General features: G+C 46.8%; 2 long non-coding RNA genes across 2 annotated transcripts in view; both read left to right on the top strand.

Moving 5' to 3' along the window:
- Positions 1-2249, top strand: part of LOC141371080 (uncharacterized) — a 5566-nt gene extending 3317 nt beyond the window's left edge. The window contains exon 2 of the long non-coding RNA XR_012375706.1: positions 1996-2249. This is a non-coding gene — a long non-coding RNA (uncharacterized lncRNA). The remainder of the gene's footprint in view (positions 1-1995) is intronic.
- A 2402-nt stretch (positions 2250-4651) lies between these two features.
- LOC141371090 (uncharacterized) overlaps positions 4652-17958 on the top strand; it is a 28729-nt gene continuing 15422 nt past the window's right edge. The window contains exon 1 of the long non-coding RNA XR_012375726.1: positions 4652-6217. This is a non-coding gene — a long non-coding RNA (uncharacterized lncRNA). The remainder of the gene's footprint in view (positions 6218-17958) is intronic.

The following is a 17958-nucleotide window of genomic DNA, read 5'->3' as shown; positions in this document are numbered from 1 at the left end:
CTTTCTTTCTTTCTTTCTTTCTTTCTTTCTTTCTTTCTTTCTTTCTTCTTTCTTTCTTTCCTTTTCTTTTCTTTTCTTTTCTTTCTTCCTTCCTTTCCCTCTCCCTCTCCCTCTCCCTCTGCGTCTCCGTCTCTCTCTCTCTCTCTCTCTCTCTCTCTCTCTCTCTCTCTCTCTCGCCGCATCCAGTGTGGAGCTCAGCGTGGGGCTTGAACTCTTGACCCTGAGATCCAGACCTGAGCTGAGATCAAGAGTAGAACACTTAACCAACTGAGCCACCCAGGTGCCCCAGAACATTTTTATTACCGAAAGAATGGGCAATGCTTCCCTTAGTCTTAACTCCCAAATCCCCACCTCCTCCCCAGAGCTAGGGTCCAACTAATCTACCTTCTATCTTTACAGATTTGCCTATTCTGGACATTCCGTATAAATGGAGTCCTACAGTAGTTTGCGGTCCTTTGGGACTGGCTTCTTTCACTCAGCATAATGTTTTCAGGGTTCCTCCATCCTGTAGCATGTTATCAGTGTCTCGCTCTTTTTATTGCCAAATAAAATTTCATCGTATGAGTAGACCCCATTTTATTTATCCATTCTGCAGTTGATGCACATTTGGGTTGTTTCCATTTCTGGCCACGTATGAACAGTGCTGCTGTGAACATTTGTGTACAACTCTTTGTGTGGACTCGTTTTCCCTTCTTGTGGGTATACACCTAGAGGTGGAAATGCTGGGTCATTTGATAATTCTGTGTTTAACTTTTTGAGGAACTTCCAGACTGTTTCCGTAAGTGGCTGCACCATTTTACATTCCCACCAGGAGCGTGTAAGTGTTCCTGTGTCTCCCCATCCTCGCCAACAGTGGTTGTTAACTGTCTTTTTGATTATGACCATCTCATGGATACAAAGTGGTATCTTGTGGTTTCGATGTGCATTTCCCTGATGGCCAGGAACATCTTTGCATGTGCTTATTGGCTGTTTATAGATCTTATTTGGAGAAATGTATATTCAGGTCCTTTGCCCATTTTTAAATTGGGTTGTTTATCTTATTATTATTGAATTGTAAGAGTATTTTATATAATCTAGATACAAGACCCTTATCAGACATATGATTTACAGAATTCTTCTCCCATTCTTTTTTTTTTAACTTTTTTTAATGGTGTCATCTGAAGCATAAAATTTTTAAATTTTAATCCTGTCCAATTTATGTATGTTTTATTTAGTTGCTTATGCTTTAAATATCGTGTCTAAAAAACCATTGCCTAATCTGGTCACAAAGATGCATGCCTATGTTTTCTTCTGGAGTTTTATAGTTTCAGTTCTTCTTCTTTTTTTTTAAGATTTTATTTATTTATCTGACAGAGAGAGAGAGAGAACAAGCAGGCGGAATGGCAGGCAGAGGGAGAGGGAGAAGCAGACTCTCCTGCTGAGCAGGGAGCCTGACGTGGGGCTTGATCCCAGGACCCTGGGATCATGAACTGAGCCGAAGGCAGACGCTTAACCGACTGAGCCACCCAGATGCCCTGAGTTAATTTTTTTAAATTTAATTTTATTATTATTTTTTATTTTTTAAAGATTTTATTTATTTATTTGACAGAAAGAGACACAGCAAGAGAGGGAACACAAGCAGGGGGAGTGGGAGAGGGCGAGGCAGGCTCCCTGATGCAGGGCTCGATCCCAGGACCCTGGGATCATGACCTGAGCCGAAGGCAGACGCTTAACGACTGAGCCACCCAGGCGCCCCTTAAATTTTATTTTAAAGTAGTGTCTACACCCAATGTGGGGCTTGAACTTAACCTTGAGATCAAGAGTTGCATGCTCCAATGGCCGAGACAGCCAGGTGCCCCAAGTTAATTTTTATATATGATATGACATAGGGCTTCAGCTTCATTTATTCGTGTGTGGACATCCACTTGTCCCAGCACCATTTGTTGAAGACTATTCTTTTCCCATTGAATTGTGTTGGCACCCTGGTCAAAAATCTTTTTTTTTTTTTTTAAGTAGGCTCCACACCCAGAGTGGAGCCCAACGTGGGTTTGAACTCATGACCCTGAGACCAAGACCTGAGCTGAGATCCAAAGAGTCGGATGCCCAACTGACTGAACCACCCACACGCCCCTCGTCAAAAATCATTTTGTCAGCCTCCGTGCTAAGTATGGAGTCTGGCTGAGGATTCTCTCCCTCTGCCTCTTCCTCTGCGCCTCCCATTTGTGCCCTCTATCTCTCTAAAATAAATAAATAAATCCTTAAAAAAATAATTTGGCTGTAAACATGTGAGTTTATTTCTGAACTCTCAATTCTGTTCTCTTGGTCTGAGTCTAGCCTTATACCAGCACCTCAGTGTCTTGATCACTGTTGCTTTGCAGTGAGTTTTCAAGAAATGTGAGTCCAATTCTGTTCCTTTTTTTTTTTTCAAGATTGTTTTGGCTATTTGAGGTCTCTTGAATTTCCGTATGAATTTTATTTTATTTTTTTAAAGATTTTATTTATTTATTTGACAGAGAGAGACACAGGGAGAGAGGGAACACAAGCAGGGGGAGTGGGAGACGGAGAAGCAGGCTTCCCGCGGAGCAGGGAGCCCGATGCGGGGCTTGATTCCAGGACCCTGGGACCATGACCTGAGCCAAAGGCAAGACGCTTAATGACTGAGCCACCCAAGCGCCCTGTTTGTTTGTTTTTAAGTAGACTCTATGTCTAATGTGGGGCTAAACTCAAAAGACCCCGAGATCAGGAATCTCATGCTTTTACCAACTAAGCCAGCCAGGTACCTCCTGTTGCTGGTTTTTAGTGACTTATCATGAAGAGATATTGACTTTTATCAAATGCTTTTTCTGTGTGTTGTTTTTTTCTTTTTTTTGAGGTTTTGTCCTTTATTCTATTGATGTAGTATATTACATTAATCGATTTTTGGATGTTAAAGCAACCTTGTATTCCGGGGATAAATCCCACTTGGTCATGGTGTAGAATCCTTTTTATTTATTGCTGGGTTTGATTTGCTAGTACTCTGTTGAGGATTTTTGTATCTGTAATCATAAAGGATATTGATTTGTGGTTTCCTTATATCTTTGGTTTCACATGCTTTATTTTATTTTCAAGATTTTTTTTTTTAAAGATTTTATTTATTTATCTGACAGAGAGAGCACAAAGCAGGGTGAGCAGCAGAGGGAGAGGGAGAAGCAGGCTCTCTACTGAGCACAGAGCTCCGCGCGGGACTTGATCCCAGGACCCTGGGATCATGACCTGAGCTGAAGACAGACGCTTAACCGACTGAGTCACCCAGGCACCCCTCAAGATTTTGTTTTTAAGTAATCTGTACACCCATCGTGGGGCTGAAACTAACAACCGTGAGATCAAAAGTTGCATGCTCCAGCCACCGAGCCGGCCAGGCACCCCAATATGCTTTATTTTTTAAAATGACTTTTTTTTTTTAAAGATTTTATTTATTTATTTATTTGACAGAGAAACAGCGAGAGAGGGAACACAAGCAGGGGGAGTGGGAGAGGGAGAAGCAGGTTTCCCACTGAGCAGGGAGCCCGATGCGGGGCTCGATCCCAGGACCCTGGGATCATCACCTGAGCCGAAGGCAGACACTTAACAACTGAGCCACCCAGGTGTCCCAAGATGACTCTTTTTAAAAGAAAAGTATTTTGATTTTAATTTTTCGTGATTTAATTTTCCTCATTTTGAGATTGTGTTCAGTTTATTAGTTTTGAATAATGCTTTTGTGGGGGGTAGGGGCAGAGGGAGAGGGAAAGAGAATCCTAAGCAGGCTCCACCCTCAGCTCAGAGCCTGTGTTCACAGGGCTCCATCTCATGAACCTGAGATCATAACCCGAGCCAAAATCAAGAGTCGGGTGCTTAACCAATGAAGCCACCCAGGCACCCCGAGTAATGCTTAATTTTTATCCTTTTTAATCTGCTAAACATTAATGTTTTTTATAAATGTAAGTTTTAACTTAATATTTTGTTAAAATATTTGTATTTGCAATACAATAAATGTTTAATTTCACTGACCTTAGCTCGTGCATCCTAAACACTTTTTAGAAATAAGTTTTGTGGGGACACCTCGGTGGCTCAGTTGACGAAGTGTCCAACTCTTGGTTTCAGCTCAGGTCATGATCTCCAGGTCATGAGATTGAGCCCCGTGTTGGGCTCTGCGCACAGGGTAGAGTCTGCTTAAAGGCTTTCCCTCTCCTTCTGCCTCTCACCTGTGTGCACATTCTCTCTCTCTCAAATAAATAAATAAAATCTTAAAAAGAAATGTTGTGAAATAAATGAGAAATGCCTTTGCTGGAGGAGTGGGGGGATGTGGTAAGTGGGTGATGGACATTAAGGAGGGCACATGATGTAATGAGCACTGGGTGTTATATAGGACTGATGAATCACTGACCTCTACCTCCGATATACCTCTAATAATACACTATATGTTAATTAATTGAATTTAAATTAAAAAATAAAAAAATTGGGGCACCTGGGTGGCTCAGTCGTTAGGCGTCTGCCTTCGGCTCAGGCCATGATCTCAGGGTCCTGGGATCGAGCCCCGCATCGGGCTCCCTGCTCCGCGGGAAGCCTGCTTCTCCCTCTCCCACTCCCCCTGCTTGTGTTCCCTCTCTCGCTGTGCCTCTCTCTGTCAGATAAATAAATAAAATCTTAAAAAAAAAATAATAAAATAAATGCAAAACCCCAGTATCTACCTCATGAGGTTTGGTTATCAGGATTAAATGAGCTCAATCATAGAATGCTCTTAGCATAATGCTAGATATGGCAATCCGTATTTCACATAGAACTTAGTACTATGATTATTACAATATGAAAACTTCCCTGTTTCTCCCAGGTGTGCCCCTTTGATCGCGCCATCAGGCAGTATTGTGGCAGCTGGTCATTTACGTTACCTTCCTTCCCCACTGGACAGTTGACTCCTTTAGCACAAGACTGATTTTAGCCTTTTGGCCTCTGGCCACCTGAGGTCTGGCTCCCTAGGCCTCTGGGTCACAAGGGGGGGATGGAGCAGGGAGAAGAAATAAGGGATGCCCAAGGCCATAGCTGGGGGCCCCTTGGCTCTGAGGACCCTAGCCAAGGAACCTGTGGTAATGTAGTCTGGCCCTGTGATGCCTGAGGTCACAGGGGTGGAGTTATTTACTCTCTGGGCAGAATCGAGGTTGCTCCCAGGCTCCCTGATCCGGCCGGTCCTCCCCAGAGTTGCTTCTCAAACCTCTACCTGACTTCTTGTGGCTTGGGCCAAAGTCACAACCTGGGGATCCATGGACCAAATTTACCCTCCTATAGAAGACTCTCTACCCCCGACATAAGTCTTTCAAAGAATTGGAACATAATTCACTCAAATGTCTTGATTTCTTTTTTGTCATCAAACCCTGGGAAGATCTGATGACTGTGGGCTTTTATTTGTTTGTGGCACCAGGCACTGGAGTGGAGTATCAACCCCTCAGGCCATGCTGGGCTCCATGGCCCCCACGTCTCCCAGCTGACTTACATCCAGCCTTTTCCTCTTTAAGGAACCGGGACGGCCACTGCGTTTGTATTCTACCATTTCATATAGTGGTATCAGACTGTACGTTCCTTTTGTACATTTCCATCCCAAAGTATATTTCTCGGATTGACTCATGTTGATGTTTGTGGAACAAGTTCATTCTTTTGAACAGCTATGTGGTATTCCATTGTATGAGTAAACCACAATGTATTTATCCATTCCCTCACTAGAACCAGTGGGTGGTTGGGTATTAAACTACCCATTTCAGAAATGGTTAGAGATTTCTTTGAGTTTTCGATTCCTTTTTTTCTTAAAGATTTATTTTAGAGAGAAGGAGCAAACAGGCAGAGGGAAAGAATCCCAAGCAGGCTCCCCGCTGAGCTTGGAGCCCGACGTGGGGCTCGATGGTCCCCGAGACCATGACTTGAGCTGAAACCAAAGTCTGACACTCAACCAACTGAGCCACCCAGGTGCCCGTGGTTTTTCAGTTTCTTAAATACATTTTGGTAAGTTACTTTTTTTTTTTTTTAATATTCACTTATCAGTTTTTTTTTAAGATTTTATTTATTTATTTGAGAGGGAGAGACAGAGCACGAGCAGGATGGAGCAGCAGAGAAGAGGGAAAAGCAGACTCCCCACCCAGCAGAGAGCCTGAGGAGGGACTTGATCCCAGGACCCTGAGATCATGACCTGAGCTGAAGGCAGATGCTTAACTGACTGAGCCACCCAGGCGCCCCGGTAAGTTATATTTTTAAGACATATTACCTATTCCATCTGAAACTAATGATGTACTATAAGTTGGCTAATGGAATTTAAATTTAAAAAGACATATTACCATTCCATGTAAGATTTAAAATTTACTATCCTGAAATGGTTCATAGTACAACCTCTCCTGTATCTATAATATGGTCCTTTTTCCTTCCAATAGTTTTTATTTCTATTCTCTCTCTCTCTTTATATCTTTTGCTTTTAGAAGACCCAGTTTTGGGTTTGAGGCCCCTCTTTTGTTTGTTCTCAATTTTATTGTTTCTTTTATTCTTTCTTTGGGATTTTTCTGTTTTGTTTTCCCCCCGTCTAACTTTCTGAGTTGACTGCCCAGCTCACTGACTTTTGGTCTTTATTTCTAACATATGTATTTAAGGTTATGAATTTTGCCTTACATATTCCTGTAGCCATATCCTCCCAGTTTTGTTATATGGCGTCTTCATTTCTTCTTTGACTAGTAAATACTGAGAAGTGTATTTTCAAGTTTTTGTTTATTTTTTTAAATTTATTTATTCGAGAGAGAGTGAGAGCGAGAGAGATCAGAGGGAGAGGGAGAAGCAGACTCGCTGCTGAGCAGAGAGCCCGATGCGGGACTCGACCCCAGGACCCTGGGATCATGACCTGAACTGGAGGCAGCTGCCTAACCGACTGAGCCACCCAGGCGCCCCTATTTTCAAGTTTTGAATGCATGGGGATTTGCTTATGTTTTGTCTCACTGAGTTCTCTCTATATTGTAATGTAGCCAGAGAATATGATATGCATGATAGTAATTTTTTGGTATTTATTAAGACTTGTTTCTAACTTAGCATGTGGTCAGTTTTTGGAACTGGTCCATGTGTATTCTGTAATTATCACATATGGAGCTTTATGAGGGTAGTTTATTTCTATTTTGTTTTTTAGAGTTCTTATTTTTTTCAAATATTTATTTATTAGAGAGAGGGGGCAGAGACTGAGAGCCTGAGCAGGGGGAGGGGCAGAGGGAGAGTGAAAGGGAAAAGCAGACACCCTGCAGAGTACAGAGCCCACCGTCAGGCTCCATCCCAGGACACTGAGATCATGACCTGAGCTGAAGTCAGATGCTTAACTGACTGAGCCACCCAGGTGCCCCAAGATTTTTTGTTTCAGTAATCTTTACACTCAACATCGGGGTTAAACTCACGACCCTAAGATCAAGGATCCCACGCTCTTCTGACTGAGCCAGCCAGGTGCCCTATGAAGGTCGTTTAAATCTTTTTTGTCCATACTAGTTTTTGTCTGCTGGATCTAGCTCTCAACTGGTGGGGGAGGTATTTTAATGTCTTTCACTGTGATTGTGGATTTGTCAAATTTATTTTCGTAAGTCTGTAAATTTTTGCATTGTGTATTTGGAGACTATTGTTATGGGCATACACGTTTCAGTTCTTTTATCTTCTTGGCAACTGATCCTTTTAACATCATGTAGTGACCCTCTTTATTCCTACTAGTGTTTTGTTTTGTTCTGTTTTTGACTTAAGGTTTGCTAGACTATGTCCATACTAGTGTGTGGGACACACCTGCACACCAGCTTTCTTTTGCCTTGCATGTTTTTCCCTCATTTCCTTACGTTTAGCCTTTCTGAATCTTTGTATTTTTAGGTGAGCTTCTTGCGAATAGCAGATGGTTAAATATTATTATAGCATACAATCATAGAACCCTTTAATTGGCAGGTTAGTCCATTTGTATTTATTGTGATTACTGAGGTATTTGAATTATTTATGTCATTGTATTAAATTGGTCAATACCTTTTATTCCTTCCCCCAACCTTTCTTATAATAATTCTATTTAAAATATTTTAGAAATTGTCATTCAGTATCCAGCATGCATTTTTGATTCAACAAAGCCAAAAATTAATTGCAAACAAGATAAGGACCCTAGAACTCTTTTTATTTTTTAAGTTACCTCAAACTCATGACCCCGAGATCAAGAGTCGCCCGCTCCTCTGACTGAGCCAGCCAGGAGGCACCCCTCTGCTGTCAGTCTTACTGATGTAGTTTTGGAATATTGGTGAGGTCCCAAGCCAATGGCCAAGAAAGAATTCTTGAGACATCTTTGGTGCAAAAAAGTGATTTCTTTTTTTAAGATTTTATTTATTTGAGAGAGAGAATGAGATAGAGAGAGAACATGAGAGGGGGGAGTGTCTGAGGGAGAAGCAGACTCCCTGCTGAGCAGGGAGCCCGATGCGGGACTCGATCCCGGGACTCCAGGATCATGACCTGAGCCGAAGGCCAGTCGCTTAACCAACTGAGCCACTCAGGTGCCCCAAAAAAGTGATTTTATTAAAGACCCGTGGGCAGGGGCGCCTGGGTGGCTCAGTCATTAAGCGTCTGCCTTCGGCTCAGGTCATGATCCCAGGGTCCTGGGATCGAGCCCCACATCGGGCTCCGTGCTCGGTGGGAAGCCTGCTTGCTTCTCCCTCTCCCACTCTCCCTGCTTGTGTTCCTTCTCTCGCTGTGTCTCTCTCTGTCAAATAAATAAATAAAATCTTAAAAAACAAAAAGTTAAAAAAAAAAAATAAAGACCTGCGGGCAGAAAAAGCTGCCACCCTGGGGTTGTGAGTAATGGCTGATTATATACTTGGGAGTTGGGGGAGGTAAGGAAAAAGGGAGGTGCCCAAAAGGACTTTCATTTGCTAAAGAAGACTCTGAGGAAACGAACCATGAGAGACGATGGACTCTGAAAAACAAACTGAGGGTTCTAGAGGGGAGGGTGGGGGGATGGGTTGGCCTGGTGATGGGTATTAAAGAGGGCACGTTCTGCGTGAGCACTGGGTGTTATGCACAAACGATGAATCATGGAACACTACATCCAAAACTAATGATGTAATGTATGGTGATTAACATAACAATAAAAAATTATAAAAAAAAAAGACTCTGAGGACACTAGAGGCCTTGCTATTGTCAAGCTAAGGTTGTTTTTCCCTCTAACAAAGCATTAACATTAAGACAGCCTGGAGGGTCCCCTGGATGGCTCAGGTCATGATGTCTAAATCCTGGGATCGAGCTCCACCTTAATGGGGGGTCAGCTTCTCCCTCTCCCTCTCCCTCTCCCTTTGCCTCTCCCCCTGCTTGTGCTCTCTCTGTCTCTCTGTCTCTCTCTCTCTCTCTCAAATGAATTAAAAAAAGACAGTCGGGAGTTTCCTGGAGGAATGTCACACATATCCCACCCAGGAGTTGGGGCTGGAGGGGCTGGGGGGCTGGAGGGTGGTTGTGGGGTGCCAGCTGTGATTTGTCCTCAGCTTGCCTTCTGCTCCCTCATCATTATGGTTAGATAATCAGCATTTTTTCCCCTCTGGTAGCTTTAAACTTTTTTTGTTGTTTGTTTTTGCTTTTGTTTTGCACATTCACTGTGATGGTTTCTAAATGAAGACTTACCATTTCTAAGTATGGGTCAGGTTTGTGCTTCTTGAATCTTTGAACTTGCGTCTTCTGACAGTTCTGAAAATATAGTCATCATTATGTCTTTAAATATTGCCGGTCTCCTGTTCTTTCTCCTTAGAGGATCCTCCTAGACCTGTGTTCACTTCTGTTATTCTCTCTTCAATGCCTTCTAACTTCCCCTCATTTTAGCTCTATGTGCGTTCTGGGCATAGAGAATCTGTTCCACAGACATGTGTCCCAGCTGGCTAGTTTTGATTTTAGCTATTTTAACCTGCTATATAACTCATTTCCTTTTTTAAAGTTTGTTTCGAGGCATCTGGGTGGCTCAGTCAGTTAAGCATCTGACTCTTTATTTTGACTCTTTTTTTTTTCCAAAGATTTTATTTATTTATTTGAGAGAGAGAATGAGAGACAGAGAGCACAAGAGGGAAGAGGGTCAGAGGGAGAAGCAGACTCCCCGCCGAGCAGGGAGCCCGATGCAGGACTCGATCCCGGGACTCCAGGATCATGACCTGAGCCGAAGGCAGTCGCTTAACCAACTGAGCCACCCAGGCGCCCTTTATTTCGACTCTTGATTTTGATCTCAGCATTGTGAGATCGAGCCCTGTATCAGGCTCTGTGCTGAGCGTGGAGCCTGCTTAATATTCTCTCTCTCCTCTCCCTCTCCCCCTCCTCCCCGCTCGCTCTCTTACGCTCTCTCTCAAAAAAAAAAAAAAGTTTGTTTCATGGAGTGCATGTTTCATTTTTAAAAGTTCTACTTGGTTCTTCCACACATCTGCCCCCCTATGATGTCTTATTCTTTGGAGTTCTGATTCCTAACATTTTTCCTTTAATCATTTGTTAAATCATTAAAAAAAATTTTTTTTTTAATTTATCTATTTTAGGGTGAGAGGAGAGAGAGAGAGAGAGACACCAAGTGGGGCAAGGGGCAGAGGGAGAGAGAATCTGAAGGGACTCCCTGCTGAGCGTGGAGCCCGTTGTGGGTCTCGATCCCATCACCCTGAGATCATGACCTGAGCCGAAATCAAGAGTCAGATGTTTAACAGACTGAGCCACCCAGGCACCCCTTAAATCATTTTAAGTGAATTATAAGTACATCCGGAGAAGTATGCAAATTACAGGTGTACCCCTCACTAAATTTACAAAAGTGAACAAACCCTTGGAATCAATGCCAGGGTCAGGACTCAGAACATTGCAGAACCCACAGAAGCCACCCCAGTGCCCACTCCCAGTTTCTTCTTCCCTCTAAAGGCTCACACTTTTTATAGTCCTTTTTAGGCCTCATTTGATGTTGTCTTTCAGATCGTTGTGTGTTCAGGAGATTTTAGGCTTCTCATCTTCTGTTTGTTGTGTTCTCTGAGTTTCAATCCTAGGGCGTTGTCCCCCCAGGGATTTTGACATTTCTTAATGTGAGCTCATCCTTAGGGTGGCTGGTTCTTAATGATCCTTTCCTCCACTAGAATCTGTTGCAGCCTGGATAGAATGGAGTTATGGCTTCCGAGCTTTTCCCCTTTGCTTATGCCCCAGGAGAACCATCACACTGGGCTCAGTATTTATGTCAGTGTTTGGCCTGGGAGTTTCTGGACTGTCCCAGTCCGGTAAATTGACATCTCAAATCACGTGATGCTGGGTTGGGAGTTTTGGATTCTCAGGCTGAAACAGAAAAAGTGTGCTTGTTACCTCCCTATAGATTTTCTCACGGTCCCCAATTCACTTCTCAGAGATCTCAGGACCCCCTCTGGACGTGGGTGTGCCCCACGGCTGTCTTCTGTCCCCACCTGGGCTCTAAGCCCAACCCCTGCTGCTCACCCCTTCCTCAGCGCAGGGCAGAAGCAGGGTGAGCTTGTTAGCTGTCATCTGTGGGGGACAGGGCCCTCTTGTTTCTGGCATCTGGGGATTTCTCTTTCTTTTGTGCGAATGCAGCTGTGCATTTGAAATAATTTGTTTCACTGACCATTTGAAAGAATTTGTGATGAGAAAAATTTCAGGTCACTTTGGTGTGCAAAATCAGAAACACCTCAGGGGCTATTCACTGAGCTGTCCAGCACTTGAAAGGTAATAATGTGGCTGTGGAGCTGATTTTTAATTTTCATTAATGGACACTGAAATATAAATAGTGACGGGTAGCTAGTGGCTCCCATATTGGGCAGCGCAGCCTTAGAAAGGAGAGAGTTGCTCCCCAAGGCCCCATGGGCTGGGCAGGCTGGGGTCAGACTAATCCCGGGGTGTGGACAGCCTGCATTCAGTCTTGGTCCACGTCTCTGACCATCTTGATGGAGCTCAAGTGGGAATCATGTGGGTTGGCCTAGATTCCGAAATTCTGTGGATTTGGACCTGCAAGTGCCTGATGAATGGGCCAGTCGGCCTGGAGGACGAGACGCCTAGGTGGTGCCCCAGGGATCTGGATTAGGCCCCACCTGTTTATCTGTTGAGGGTGTGGCACAGAATTGAGGATTAGGAACACCTTGAGTGACAGTCAGGACCCCAGGGCCTCCTTTGCCCCTTAAAGCCTTGGCTTGCTTTCTTCATCCTCTCCCCCCCCCCCCATTCTGTTTACAGCCCTTTCTGACCCTCAGGCTTTCCCTGCAGGGCTCCTCCTCTGGCAGGGCTGCCCACCCGAGGAGCTCTAGCTCCCTGGGGAGCCTCGGTGACAGCCTTACACAGCGCAGGGTCCCCCAGACACATCCCACTTTTTCCTGCCTGGTTGTCTGGTTACCCATGCCCTTCCTCCTTCCGAGCTGTCCCTCTGTCACCCTCCCCCGCTTCTTGATGGGCGCATTTTCTTTCTTTCTTCCTTTCTTTTCTTCTTTCTTTTTCAAGATGTTATTTTTTTATTTGAGAGAGAGCAAGCAAGACAGAGCAGGAGCAGGGGGAGAGGCAGAGGGAGAGAAGCAGACGCCCTGTGGAGCAGGGAGCCCAATGCAGGGCTCGATCCAAGGACCCTGGGATCATGACCTGAGCCGAAGGCAGCTGCTTAACTGACTGAGCCACGTAGGCGCCCCTCGTTCACTTTCAAAACCAATCTCAAATGTCACCTCCCCCAGAAAGCCCAATTTCTGTACTCCCCAAACACTCCTGACATGTATACTTTTCTGACAGGTAAGTGTATGTATAGATGTGTACGTGTTCACGTATATATAAAGCGTTTATGAAAGCATACTTGGTGTGCACAACGGACAGGATTCAGACCTTATCCATGAGTAGACAGCGAGGTTTGTCTCCCTCACACCCTGGATTCCAGACCACCCAGTTCCCCTTTCCCAGGGCAACTGCTGTCCCTCACCACCAGGAACACCCTTGCTCAAGAAGAGCCTCAGGATTTCTTTTGACCTGCGGACAGTCAGCAAGTGCCTTGAGGGCAGGGCTGATCTTGTCCATTTTCTGCAGGCTCTCTGGGCACCGGAAGGCGTTGATGCTTGGGCAAACCACAGCCATCTGCAGACAAGGCTCCGGGGCAGTAAGCGGGAGAATAATGGAGCCTTAATGGGGGTCTGTGAGCCCCTGATAGAAGAGTGGACCAGAGCACTACTGTGAAACTCCCCCCCACGAGCTTCCCAAGGGCACAGGGTGGGAGCTGGAGCTTGGTCCTGGGCAGCACGGGCATCACAAACTGTAGCCCCGGCTCTTGCCACCGCCTTACACGAAAGTGACGTGGCTCAGTGCAGATGTTTCCGCCTGGGATGTTCCCACTTTCTCTGGCCTACCCTTGGAAATGCAACTCCCTTGCATTTGCATCAGGGAGACCCAGCAAGGCTCGAGGGGAGGGAGGTGGGAGAGGGGGAGGCCCGCAGAAACCGGCAGCTTGGAAATCAGGTGCCAACTTCTCCTTTCCAAGAATATTCTGACTGTCTGATCAAGGAAGATTTCGATTCAAGGGCAGCACATTTCTGGGCACCAGGCCAGGGAAGGACATGGATGCTCTCGCCGCGTCCCTACAAGAGCCGGATATAGAACCGAATGGAGAAAGCTGTGCAGGGAACACCGTCCACTCCTCGGCAAGTAGGGGTTGGACGATTACTTGAAAGATGGACGGTTGCCATATCCAGGGGCGCAGGGATGAATTTTGCTTTTGTTCCTCTTGGGACTGGCTCAGAGGTTTCCGAACGCACAGAAGAGCAAGCATAGGGGTGGTACACACAGCATGGGGCAGACTCCTGCAAAAGCTGCCCCACTCGGAGCACCGCTGAACTTGTTTTTTATCCTAAATTTGTTTTTCTAGCAAAGAGCTGACGCCAAAGGGAAGGGAGAGGTGGCAGGCTGTTGAGGGGTAGGGTCCTGAAAGGTATGGGATGATGGGTGGGGATCCATGCCAGGGGGAGACCCTCCGTATGCACTTCTGGCTTTTCTTTTTGGCCCCGGGATTCTGCTCTGACAGCTCAAGCCTCGGGAAGAAAGGGAAGGTCCACATTGTGGGGGGGTGAAGAGGATCAGAGAGCCAGAAAAAATGGGGAGAGCTGGAAGATCATCTGAAGCAGTGGTGACAAGTCACGAGGTTGGGATGGAACCCCTCCCTGGAGCTCTGGGCGGAGGCAGTGTCGCCGCCAATGAGGTTTATCTGAGGGGTGATTATTGCTAATTGGAAGCCCTCCCCCGGAGACCTCAGCGGCACTTGGCGGGGGAGACACTGAGCTTCCTGAGTCTCCTGGCCCAGGTGCTGGATGGCTAGTTGTGTCGTAAAAGCTGGGGGAGCTTGGTGACCCTGGGGCCGCAGGTGTCACTGTGCTTGGTTGGAAGTCACCGTCTGGTCTTACCTGACCAGCCCCATCCCCATCCCCAGTCTGTCCCCCACACTGAGTCCTTCTCTGGTGCCAGGCACTCCCAAGTCCTTGCTCACCTCTGTGCCTTTGCCTATTCTGTTCCCGCTTCCCAGAACGCCCCTCCCTCTGTGTCCCCGTTGCTCCCACAAACCCACCAGACAACCCGCTACCTCTTTTCTGCGCTCCCTGCACATGCTGCTTCCTCCGGGGAGCCCCTCACAGCATGGTCTGTTGGCATGTCTGCCTCCCCAACTGTGCTGTGGGTCGTCCGGTCTGAGGGCCCCATGGGGTCCATTTCTAGCCCATTTATCCCCCCGAAGCACAGGCAAATGGCTGGGCCGCTCATGCTTGCTGAAGAAATGAATTTTTGAAAAGCTTGTAGCATTACTTCTGGATAAGTGAGGCGCGTGGCTTTTTTAAACTGAGCTGATGTGGAATTTGTACCTAGCTGGAAAAGTCGTTCTGAGAGGTGGGGAAGCAAATGCCACCCATCTTTAAGGTAATGTCAACAGACATCCACTGGCTCTGCTCTACCAGCGTTGCAGTTTCTCGTGCACACACCCATCTGCCCCCCGTCAGCGAGGACAGAGCATCCACGCCTGCACAGGCATGGTCCCCAGCTTCTTGGGGATGGCGATCGGTCCAGATGGCGCGCACATGACCCAGCAGGTCAATCAGTCGCCTTCCTCGCAATCGACGCCCGTTTGCAGGAGGCAAACCCTCCCTTGCTGCGGTTGCTCAGCTGGAACTGCTTGGTGAGCCACTGGATTTGATTTGTGCTTTGCTTCGTTTTTCTTAAGCCAGTTTGAGTTGGTTTCCATCGCTAAAATCCACAAAAGGCCACGTCAGGGCAAGTGCATGCTTCTGACTGGTCGGAGAGGCGTATCGGGCCTGAGCAGTGCAGTTTTAGAGGTAGGGAAATAAAATGCCGCTCGTTCCCAGTGTGGGGAGAGGTCTGGAGACTGCGTCGTATATGTAAAATGAGGAAGACTTGGGGACTTTTAGCCAGGAGAAGGGAAGGCTCCCGTGGCTGCAGAGAGGCATGCCGAGAGGATTGGACTTGGGTAATAGCTGAAAGATATGAGAGGAGGGGCGACCGGACAGTGACCACAGCCGTCTGACAATGGAGGCACTGCCATATGAGGTAGTGAGAGCCCCGTCACTGGAGGTGTTCCAACAGAGACGGAAGATGGAATAGCGGGGAGCCTGCTTCTCCCTCTGTCTGCTGCTCCCCCTGCTTGTGCTCTCTCTCTCTGACAAATAAATAAAATCTTAAAAAAAAAAAGAAAAGGATTGATGGGGGCCATGTTTCAGAGTTAACAGAGAATTAAAAACCCCAGCAGGCAAAGTAGCCCCAGAGCTTTGACTGGTTCCTTATGTGACCAACAAAACAAAACAACTATAAAATACTTTTCTGAAACGATTGGGGAAACTTAACTAGGGACTAGATATCAGATGATAATACTGGGAGTTACTGTTAGTTCTCTTGAGTCTGATAATGGAATTGTAGTTTTGTTTTGTTTTTTAAGATTTTATTTTATTTTTTAAAGTAATCTCTACACCCAACGTGGGGCTTGAACTCACGACCCCAAGATCAAGAGTTACATGCTCTACTGACTGAGCCAGCTAGGTGCCCTGGGGTTGTGGTTTTTTTGTTGTTGTTGTTTTTGTTTCTGAAGATTTTATTTATTTATTTGACAGAGAGAGCACAAGCAGGGAGAGCGAGGGGCAGAAGGAGAGGGAGAAGCAGGCTTCCCGCACAGCAGGAAGCCCAATGCGGGGCTTGATCCCAGGACCCTGGGCTCATGACCTGAGCCGAAGGCAGATGCTTAACTGACTGAGCCACCCAGGTGCCCCGGGATTGTGGTTTTGAAGAGGACGTAGTTTTGGGTCATGCATGTTGAAGTATTCAGTGTGTTCAAGAAGTGAAATATTACAATCTTTGGGAATTAATTTCGACTGGCTCAGCAAAACCAACCAACCAACCAACCAAGCCTATATACACCCAGGCAAATGTCACCAATCATTGAATATAGATGGTGGGCCTAAGGGGCTCATAAACTCATTATTTCAACTTCTCTTAATATTTGAAATTTATCATGATACAAAGTTTGGGGGAAATCTCAACAACAGCCCATTGGCACAGCATTTTATCCTGTGTATTAACTTTTGTGTACAGTCATTTGTAAACTAAGCAGAACCAAAAGCCCAGGTGATAATCAGAATGGCCCTGGGACAGTAGGGTGGGCATGGGATTTCCAGGATCTGGGAGGGTTTCAGAAGCACTGGGATGAGGCTGAGAGGGGGCCTGGGTGGAATGAGGAAGGGCCTTGAGTGCCAGGTTAAGGAGGCTGATTTTATCTGCAGGGGCTTAAGCAAGCCACCAAACCGCTGGGACAACCTGGGACAATGTTGGCATGTCAGTGGGAGCAGTGACGGTGCCGGTGGGCAGGAGAAAGGAGCCTTAGTCTAAGTGCCTTGAGGGGCAAGGCAGCCTGGGGGGGGGGGTCTGTGATCATCAGGGGAGATAGGAGTCCCCTCTGAAGGGAACGGCTGCTACTTGGGGACAGCTGATAGTCCCTCCAAGGGGGTAAAATGCATGTGGGTCCAGAGAACTTCTCAAGAGTATCCAGAATTCTTTCTTTGTATGAGAATCCTCTAGTTTATAGCGTAGGCGCATTTAAAAGTAGAAGCAAAACAAAACCCTGTTGGAAGCAGACAAAGCCCTGGTCAGGTTCTGGGGCCACCATCCCTGGGGGAGTGAGGAGGTGTGACAGTCCAAGGGGGGGTGCTGGGTCCAACCTCAGGTGACGATGGGGAGGCCTGACTAGAGGCACCCAGAGGTGGACTCCATCTAGGAGACCTGGTGACTAAGCAGATTCAGGAAGGGGAGGGCGGAGTCCAGGGCGACTCCCAAGTGTCCAGCGTGGGCCACTGCTGGGCGGGGAGGACACTCCAGAGGCAGAGTCACAGGAGGAGGGCAGGATGCTGGGGGAAGGGGAAGTTGGTGTCTGGGCTAGAGACCTGGAGAGCGAGCCTGAGGCCCCGGGGAGGGCTCCCGGAGGAGGAGCCCTCCAGGGAGAGTCTTAGAGTCAGGAAAGAGTCTGAGAGTCTGAGGACAGAATGGAGGAGGTGGGAGGGAGTGGAGAAAGCAAGCCAAGGCTTTAAGGGGCAAAGGAGGCCCTGGGGTCCTGACTGTCACTCAAGGTGTTCCTAATCCTTCTCAATTCTGTGCCACACCCTCAACAGATAAACAGGTGGGGCCTAATCCAGATCCCTGGGGCACCACCTAGGCATCTCGTCCTCCAGGTCCTCCAGGCCGACTGGCCCATTCATCAGGCACTTGCAGGTCCAAATCCACAGAATGGAATCTAGGCCAACCCACATGATTCCCACTTGAGCTCCATCAAGATGGTCAGAGACGTGGACCAAGACTGAATGCAGGCTGTCCACACCCCGGGATTAGTCTGACCCCAGCCTGCCCAGCCCATGGGGCCTTGGGGAGCAACTCCTTCCTGTTTTAGAGGAAGGGAAAATGGCCTTTTATTGAGCAGTTACTATG

The sequence above is a fragment of the Callorhinus ursinus genome, unplaced genomic scaffold, assembly GCF_003265705.2.
Source record: "Callorhinus ursinus isolate GAN/ISIS: 27379988/994484 unplaced genomic scaffold, GSC_fseal_2.0 scaffold55, whole genome shotgun sequence".
NCBI classification, from domain to species: domain Eukaryota; kingdom Metazoa; phylum Chordata; class Mammalia; order Carnivora; family Otariidae; genus Callorhinus; species Callorhinus ursinus.
This window is presented reverse-complemented; position numbering and strand designations above follow the sequence as displayed.